The sequence below is a fragment of the Apis dorsata genome, unplaced genomic scaffold (assembly GCF_000469605.1).
Source record: "Apis dorsata unplaced genomic scaffold, Apis dorsata 1.3 scaffold_12, whole genome shotgun sequence".
In the NCBI taxonomy this organism is placed as follows: Eukaryota; Metazoa; Arthropoda; class Insecta; order Hymenoptera; family Apidae; genus Apis; species Apis dorsata.
Genome location: NW_006263315.1, coordinates 1,405 through 9,288, shown reverse-complemented (window position 1 = coordinate 9,288; position 7,884 = coordinate 1,405). Strand labels below are relative to the sequence as shown.

Here is a 7,884-nt window from a genome sequence, read left to right as displayed (position 1 = left end):
CGGGCCCGCGATTTTCGAATTCGATCGAAACCGAGAGAAACCGTTTGCAGAATCGAAGGCCGGAAGAATCGGAATCGTAGAAATCGCGTATCGTATTCGAAGGTCGGCGAGGACCGATCGTGCGACACCGCGTTGCCGCGCGCGCCTCTCGAGAATGGCCTAGAGGCGAAAAGAGGAAAGGATCTCCTCGAGTGGCGCCGCCCGCGGCAGGAGGGGGCAAATCTCTCTCTCTCCTTCGCCGAGAGCGAGTGTCGGACCCGCGCGATATGCCCGCTGGACCACCACCACCATCACTACTACCGTCGTCTCCTCTTGGCCGCCGCTTCCATCCTCCGCCCGGCCGCCACCACCGCGCGCTACCAGGGCCGACGATGCCATCGCCGGTATCACCATCGCCGGCGCAGCTTCGTCCACCTTCGCGAGAGAGAACGCCACCCGATACCAGCTGTCCTCCGCGGCTCTCTCGTCTCCCTTTCTCCTCCGCCACTCTCCTTCCCCGAGAACAGCTCTCCTCTTCCACGACCGTGCCCACTCTCCAACCGATTCCCCACCTCGCGACCGGCAACGGCAACTTGTCTCCGTTCGACCAGCCTCGCCGCCTCCTCGTCTCATCCTCCGGAGAGACGTATCGCCACAGATGATACCGGCGGAACATCGGCGCAACCCTAGCATTTGCCCTAGGATCTCCCTTCTTTCTTTTTTTCTTTTTATCTTGTCCACGCACGATTCTGTTTCTCTGCCTCTTCTTGTCGCGTTGGCTTTCTATTTTTGGATCTTTGTGGCGAGACTCGCTTGTCTTTTCGAAATTATAAATGGAGTTGATTGGAATCGGACAATCGTTCGGATCAATTGTAATTGTTTATTAGTGAAGATGTTGGAAGATTTTTCGTTGAAAAATGAATGTAATGGATCCGTATATACGGATTGAAGTGGAAGAAAGTTTGAAAGGAAAGTATATTCCTTGTAGATCATAAAAATATTTAAATTATTAAATTAGCACGAGTCACTTACTAATAGGCTGATCTATCTGTTCAAATATCGTTTAAAACAGTTTATGAAAAAGAATAATCTGTATAATCTTAATAATCGTGTTTACATTCTACTGTAATAATGTTTTTAAAAATTTCGTGCAAAATATCATAATGCCTATCCGGTTATTTTATGCATTTTTGCATACCGCGTGTATTCTGCAAGCTTTTTCGCGTTCAAATTTTGCATAATTCCATAAATATATATCTACGATTTATATGTAACTCTACTATAAATATTCATACATACTTTTTTCACGGATCTGACGGATTCTATCGATCGCCTCAATTCCAACTCACGATCTTCAACGAGTGGTTTAATAACAGGTAACGTCTCATACTTTCGCTAATTTTCGCCTCATTACAACCGCAATCAATCTGTCAACCGAGATCGAGACGGTATCAAAGCCGGCCGGGGATCATTACTTCCGTTTCGTGTTGCGTGTTCAGTGCTGTGACAGTGGACGTCGACACCTCGATCCTTTTTGCCCGATCATCTCTTTAAATCGCTACCAAGCTTTTAGCGATCCGATCGATCCAAGTTAAATCGCGTTCGACCGGTCTCTCCCTCCCACCCTCGTCGTCCACCCTTGCTTTCTTCGTGTTCTTCGCCCGGTGTCTTCGTTTTCTTGTCACTCTACTAATTAGCATCCCGTAAGCAGAGAGCCACGAGCGACGCTATGCTCTTATTTCTTAGGATGCGATGCTTCGATGCTTTTAATCGACGTATGATTGAATGTGAATATTATTTTATCGAAGGAAAGGGAAAGAAAAAGTGGCGCAATAAACGTGGCGATAGCGTTTTCTCTAATCAAGTCTTGTTGTCAGTTGTACTTTTGTTTTGGTCGAAATTATTATTCGAGAGGAAAGATCGGTTAAAGCGATATGGAACTTGATTGCATTTTTTTTTTTTTTATTTTCCGATCGAGGAATATTAAATATTTATCAAGCGAGAATGTAAATTTGAAGCTGAGTTATGTATATATTAACAGTAATAAAAAAAGAACTATTGCTGATTGAAACATTGTAGATTTCAATTATTAAGGCAGAATGAATTATTGTATATACGCGTATTGGAAAACTCGTAATGCTCGATCGATTGTCTTATGTTCGAACAAATGCGTTTGAAAATGAAACGTTACAAGATATTGGCATAATCTTCAAGAATCATGCGATCTAGACGGATAACCATTTGATATAATCACCTTTGTACATCTTCGATATCTCGGAAAATCTAAGAAACCAGTGAAGAATATCTACGGAATTGAAATTATAAAACAGATAAACAATGTTCTCAAATTTTCCTGGAATATGAAATGAAATGAGTATACGAATTCGAGTTTCCAATCGAATTAATTAATTTCTTCTTCGATAATTATTTTCGATCGATTAATTTACCATAACGTAACGCAATTAAAATCGCGATTTTTATATCCTTTCAAGAGAGATCGTTAATAATCGATATTTTTATGAATAACGCAGAGTAAAAAAAAAAAAAAAATGTCGGCATCCTATGACAGGATCGCGTATACAGGGAGACATTCCTCCATACGTTAACCCAAATATGAGCAACGGCGAACGTGAAATAAGACGCTCATTAAGAAGGAATGTTTTGCTGAGAAACGGTTAGCAACGGTATATAATTTAAACTTGCAATAAACTCGCTTTAGAGCACACGTTGTTCTATTACCTCATGTTATATGCCGCGACTAATATTCGCGCAAAAACCAACAAACGAATAGGAGGTAACCGCCTCAACCGCGGATTTATGGTGGAATAACTGAACTGTAATCGGTTGTGAATTACGCGTCCATTGCCAACGATTACGTCATAAGTACCAATTTTCAAGAAATATTGTACCTCTTCTGAAAGGAAAACTATTGTTGCTTCCAATTATGGTGTTCTAACAGCCTTTTATATATATATTTTTCTTTCTTTATATAATCTTTATTATCGAAAATTTAGAGTTCATTCAGAAGTTTCGGTTTTATGCGTTTTAACATTTCCATACAAATTTCTTTATTTATTCCTTTAGTCCTTTCCTCTTTTTCCCATCTATTTTGAACGTTTGATCGTGGAGAGATTTATCACAAATTAATCCAGATTTTTAATAATCATATCACGGTATCGTTTCAAAGATTTTTAATTAATCATATTCGCGTTATTTTCTTTTCTTAAATTAATATTTTGCTGGAACGTCTATGAACGTCGAATTATAAAATCGATTCGATCCCTTTAAATTACGATCGAACTACTGGAAGAAATAATCGAAGATGTTGCGCTCTTATCCCGAGGATATCGATATCAGGATTTAACGAGTGAAAATATTCGGGTCAGATGAATAGGAACTGGCAACAGCGGACCTTGGAATCGCAGCTCCTCCAAAGGAGGCTGGTCCCTCCAACATACCAAGACGGATCACCTCTTTTTTCCTCTTCCTCTCTCCGCGCTTTACGCACACCTGTCCAGCTTGGACTCGAGATCTGATCCCGCTTCCTATAATCTTTCTCTTATTTCTCTTCGTTTCTCTCCTTCTTTTAAACTTTTAGCTTTTAAGCAATTCCATTGATAATTCATTTCTTATGCGATCTGTTACAAAATAAAATTGTTACAAAGATTAAATAAATGTGCAAAGACAGACTCTAATTGTCTAGAAATAAATAACGTTACATTTCATAAAATTTGTGATGACGTAAGTAATAACGAATTTATTAATTTTAATACAGAAGAGTATTATTCTGATTGTACCAAACTAAATAATCCTAACTAAAATTTCGCGACGAGGAAAACAAAATTCATACAAAAATATCGAACAATATCCACCCATATTTTTGTACAATTTGCCCACCACGCCTTCTAAAATCTTCGATTAAATCTCTTGGAAGGAGAACTTCCATCGTTGTACAAGCATCACGAGAAACAAGGATCACTCGCGAGAAAGCCACCCACGTGCGTAATTATGAGATCACTGCCGAAAACAGCAGTGGATCCATGTCCAATGGGGGAGAAAAAGGCGGTTGTGGAGAGGAGGGAGGGGGGAGGGAAGGGGAACGAGCAAAAAGGAGAATGGTTAACGAACTCGTTCGACGCATTCCCCGTGTCAGGATACAAGGGGAGATACGTCGGCCGTGTTACAAGAACGTTGCTCGATATATCGTGACGTAAGCGAGGGAATTTCGAGGAGAACGAGCGCGACGCTCGTTCGAAACGCTTCTATGAAAGTGGAACGACGCTTGTTTCTCGCTGATTTACAATGTGTTACCTGTGTAAAAATAGACCGCGATCTATAAACGAGATATACGACCGTGTAAAATTCATTGTAACTGGGAGGGAAAAAATGAAAAAAAAAAAGAAGAAGAAGAAGAAAAGAAAATGAAAAGAATAAAAAAAAGATAAAACGAAATTTGCAACACCTTTGCTCGGTAATATAATACGGTTGGTTGGACGATGGTCATTGCGATTTATGGTGATTCGAACTCTGTGGCAACAATGTTTTCCGACGTGATTATTACAAATTGGTTCGCGATACGATATTTTTGTCGAAGAGTAGAATTCATTTCAATGCTTTTTTTGTCTTGTTGCAATATTTTACGTATACGGTGTAACGAAAGAAAGATACTTAAATTCTAGAATTTACGCAATTACGTAAATTCTTTGATGGAATTTTGAATCGCAAAATTACTTGTAATAATTTGATTTAATTCCAATTCTTAAAGATACGTTTCATCTTAGAAACCTTATAACCACGAATCAAGAGATACTCATCTTGGATCCAGATACATACGTATTATATATCGATTCTCTTGGGCGTTATTCCCGCGTATATATTTCAACACCCTGTATATTTCGCGTGTGACGAAACACGATCGTCGAACGGAGGCGAAAGAGATACGTTTTTCAGATTAGAGGAGGATTGCTCGATAATGGTGGATACGTCTTTCGGGTGTGGGACGGGGCGTGCATTGACGTTCCCCGGAGAAATCTTTGAGCATATTTTCACGTCTCTTGTAAGGGTGTCTCTGCCGGATGCAGATAGCGGAGGCCGTGTCGCACAATATGTGGCCACGTATGGAAGCCGCACAATGTCCCTGATGGTAAAGGCCATCCAACCTGCACGATACGACGTAATACTGGCTCGGATAATATATTGCTGTACAAATGGCACAAAGCCCCCTTCTCCTCCCCCCCCCCCTGCCTTCACCTGTATCCGCTTATCTCCGCTCGATTTTCTCCGCGAGCGTTTTCTGTCGGCTTTCCGTCCTCGCGTCTTATTTTTTCCCCGAAAAACGCGAAAAATCGCTCCCTCGGATGGACCTATTTGTCACTCGTCTCGCGCGCGTCCATATAATGGGATAAACGAGTTGAAACGTTATTAAGAAGTATGGGGGGAGTCGAGAATTATTTACTTTGACGAGAGAGCCGTTTTGATGTCGTAGCAAGAATTTTTATGCGATCATTGGACGATTATTGGAAACGTGTTTGAAGGTTTCAGAGGTGAGGAATCTCGAGATCGCTTTGTCTTACGAAAGAATTGTCGAGAATCGTGAAGAGAAGAAATTAATTACAAAGTAGATTAGATTTTTGATTCTGAGTTATTCTAATTGTGTGAAAATTGTCACCAATATGAATTATATAGAAAAGAGTTAAAATCGTGATACGATATAGTAGAATTTTTCATAGAAACCCCTCTTTAAATATTTCCAATATTTGAATCATTTTTACATTTTTCTTTCGAATTTCAACGTGAACGTGTTGCTTGCCATAGATCGTGGAAGCTCAAGACCGGTGGACCGAGGGAGCAGGAAACAATTTAAGCAAGGAAAAGCCACGGGAATAAATGCGAGCACCGATTACCAGAAAATCACGTTGCCAATTGCGTGCCGCTGGATCGAAACGTTACGATCGCAATCATTTGACCGTTCGGACGACCGGGCTCGACCATTGCCATTTCGTTTCTTATCCATTTACCCGCGAATGATAATGGTAAATAGGCGTGGCCGAGTCGAGATTTGTTATTACAATCACGTCTTAGAACGTCGAATTGCGAGAGTCGCTTCAAATGCAGCTACGAATCGAGCCGATTTTTCCTCCTCCAACTCGTCGTTCCAATCTTCTTTTTCACCCGATTCTATTCGAATTAGGTACGTACCATTTCTGTCATCTTTCATTTTATCAGATTTATCATATTATAATAGTATTTTATCATATTATAATATCTATTCGAACAATTTCAGAAAGATTCAACATTGAATGGACAAATTGGATGGAAAATCGACAGATAGATTTCCTTCACGTGGGAAAAATCAAATGGAACGAAGATGCACGATCATCATCTTTTTAACGTGTTATCCTTAACGAACCACGGACAATTCGTTCGACACTTTACGATAACATGTTATTTGCATGTATAAGCGGCTCAATCATCCAATAAATTACGAAGTTATTACTTTACGATCTTTCTATATTACGTAATGTACGTAATTACGTGACGTCGCTCGTAGGTGTCATTCATAATCATCGTTATTCGTCTCGTAAATGATATATTGGCGGAGGTGCATTTAAAAGGATCATCGTCTCAAACAATTTTTTCCCTCTTTTTCTTTTTCTCTTTCCTTCTAAACCGAGTCGAAGGCTCACACGTGCTCCTCGTAAAAAGTCGTGAAATCGCACGATCGTAAATATGCTCGATTTATATAAACCATAAAAATCGAATCCTATTACAAAACAGTGACACGCGCGTGGAAAAACGAGAGGAAAAAGATTAAAGAGAGAGAGAAGAGAGAAAGAAGAACATAACGGGATCGTGACGTGTATCTGTTTCATTCCCATTAACCGATTAACCGATTGGCGAAGATCGAACCTTCTCAGTCGTTAAAGCGGATCGATAAAATCCTCTACTAGATATATTCTGTCGGTGAGATAAAACTGTTACGCTCGTAAAATCGATAGAATAACAATTATTAATTTTAAAATTTGCTTGAACACGTGAAACACGTGAAGATACACAGTGTACATTTATTTAATTCTTCGCGTGTTTTAATTTCAAAATATACATTTTGTATTTGATTTTTTTTGTTAGATTTTGAGTGTTTGTCACTCTGTTTTATCACACATGTATATGTAACTTTTAGTTTTAATTTTCCAAATATATTTTAAATAATAAAAAACTTTGTTATTCATTTTGAACACGATTCCTTTTTTCCACAGAATTCATCAATTTATCTCCTCCAATCCTTCCTCCATCGTTCCTCGCCACGATTTAAAAAAAAAACAAGGAAAATCGTTCTTGTTCGAGAAACAAATCGTACAACCGCTTTCCTCGAAAGCAGAAAAAAAGAAAAGTACACGACCTCCTCCCATACCCAATCTCTCCCTCCTCGTCTCTCAAACGAAGACATTCCACTGTGAAATCGTAAATACACAAAGCCAATTCCCTCCCCGCTTTATCGTTGGAGCGCAATCGCGAAACGATCTCGGATCGATACGGCGAGCAGCAGGCCGAGTGGGACGAGAACGAAGAAAAAGAAATCTCGCGCGCTTGAGCAAAGAAGAGAGGAAAAAGCAAAACGAGGCGTATTCGATTCTACTCGGCCATTAGGGCACACAGCATCCACGTGAGCCCCATTCCTGGAGCCCAGGCCTGGTTGCGGTTTCGCGATCGAGGAGCGGTGGATCCACGCCGATCAGAATCTCGTTCCAACGATATCGTATTCGTTTCGTGAAGGCTGCGTTCTTATCCGCCGTTCTTCTCCCTCCAACCGATATTCCATTCCGTTCTCAATTTCAAATACCGGCGATCGTCCAACTTGCAGCATCGATTCGAGCTCGAAGGAACGATAGATCACGCGGATCACTA

The 7,884-nt window shown here is 40.4% G+C and overlaps 1 long non-coding RNA gene across 1 annotated transcript in view; it reads left to right on the top strand.

Moving 5' to 3' along the window:
* Positions 1 to 7,583, top strand: part of LOC116185280 — a 12,819-nt gene extending 5,236 nt beyond the window's left edge. The window contains exon 3 of the long non-coding RNA XR_004150092.1: positions 7,236 to 7,583. This is a non-coding gene — a long non-coding RNA (uncharacterized LOC116185280). The remainder of the gene's footprint in view (positions 1 to 7,235) is intronic.
* Positions 7,584 to 7,884: the final 301 nt, after the last annotated feature.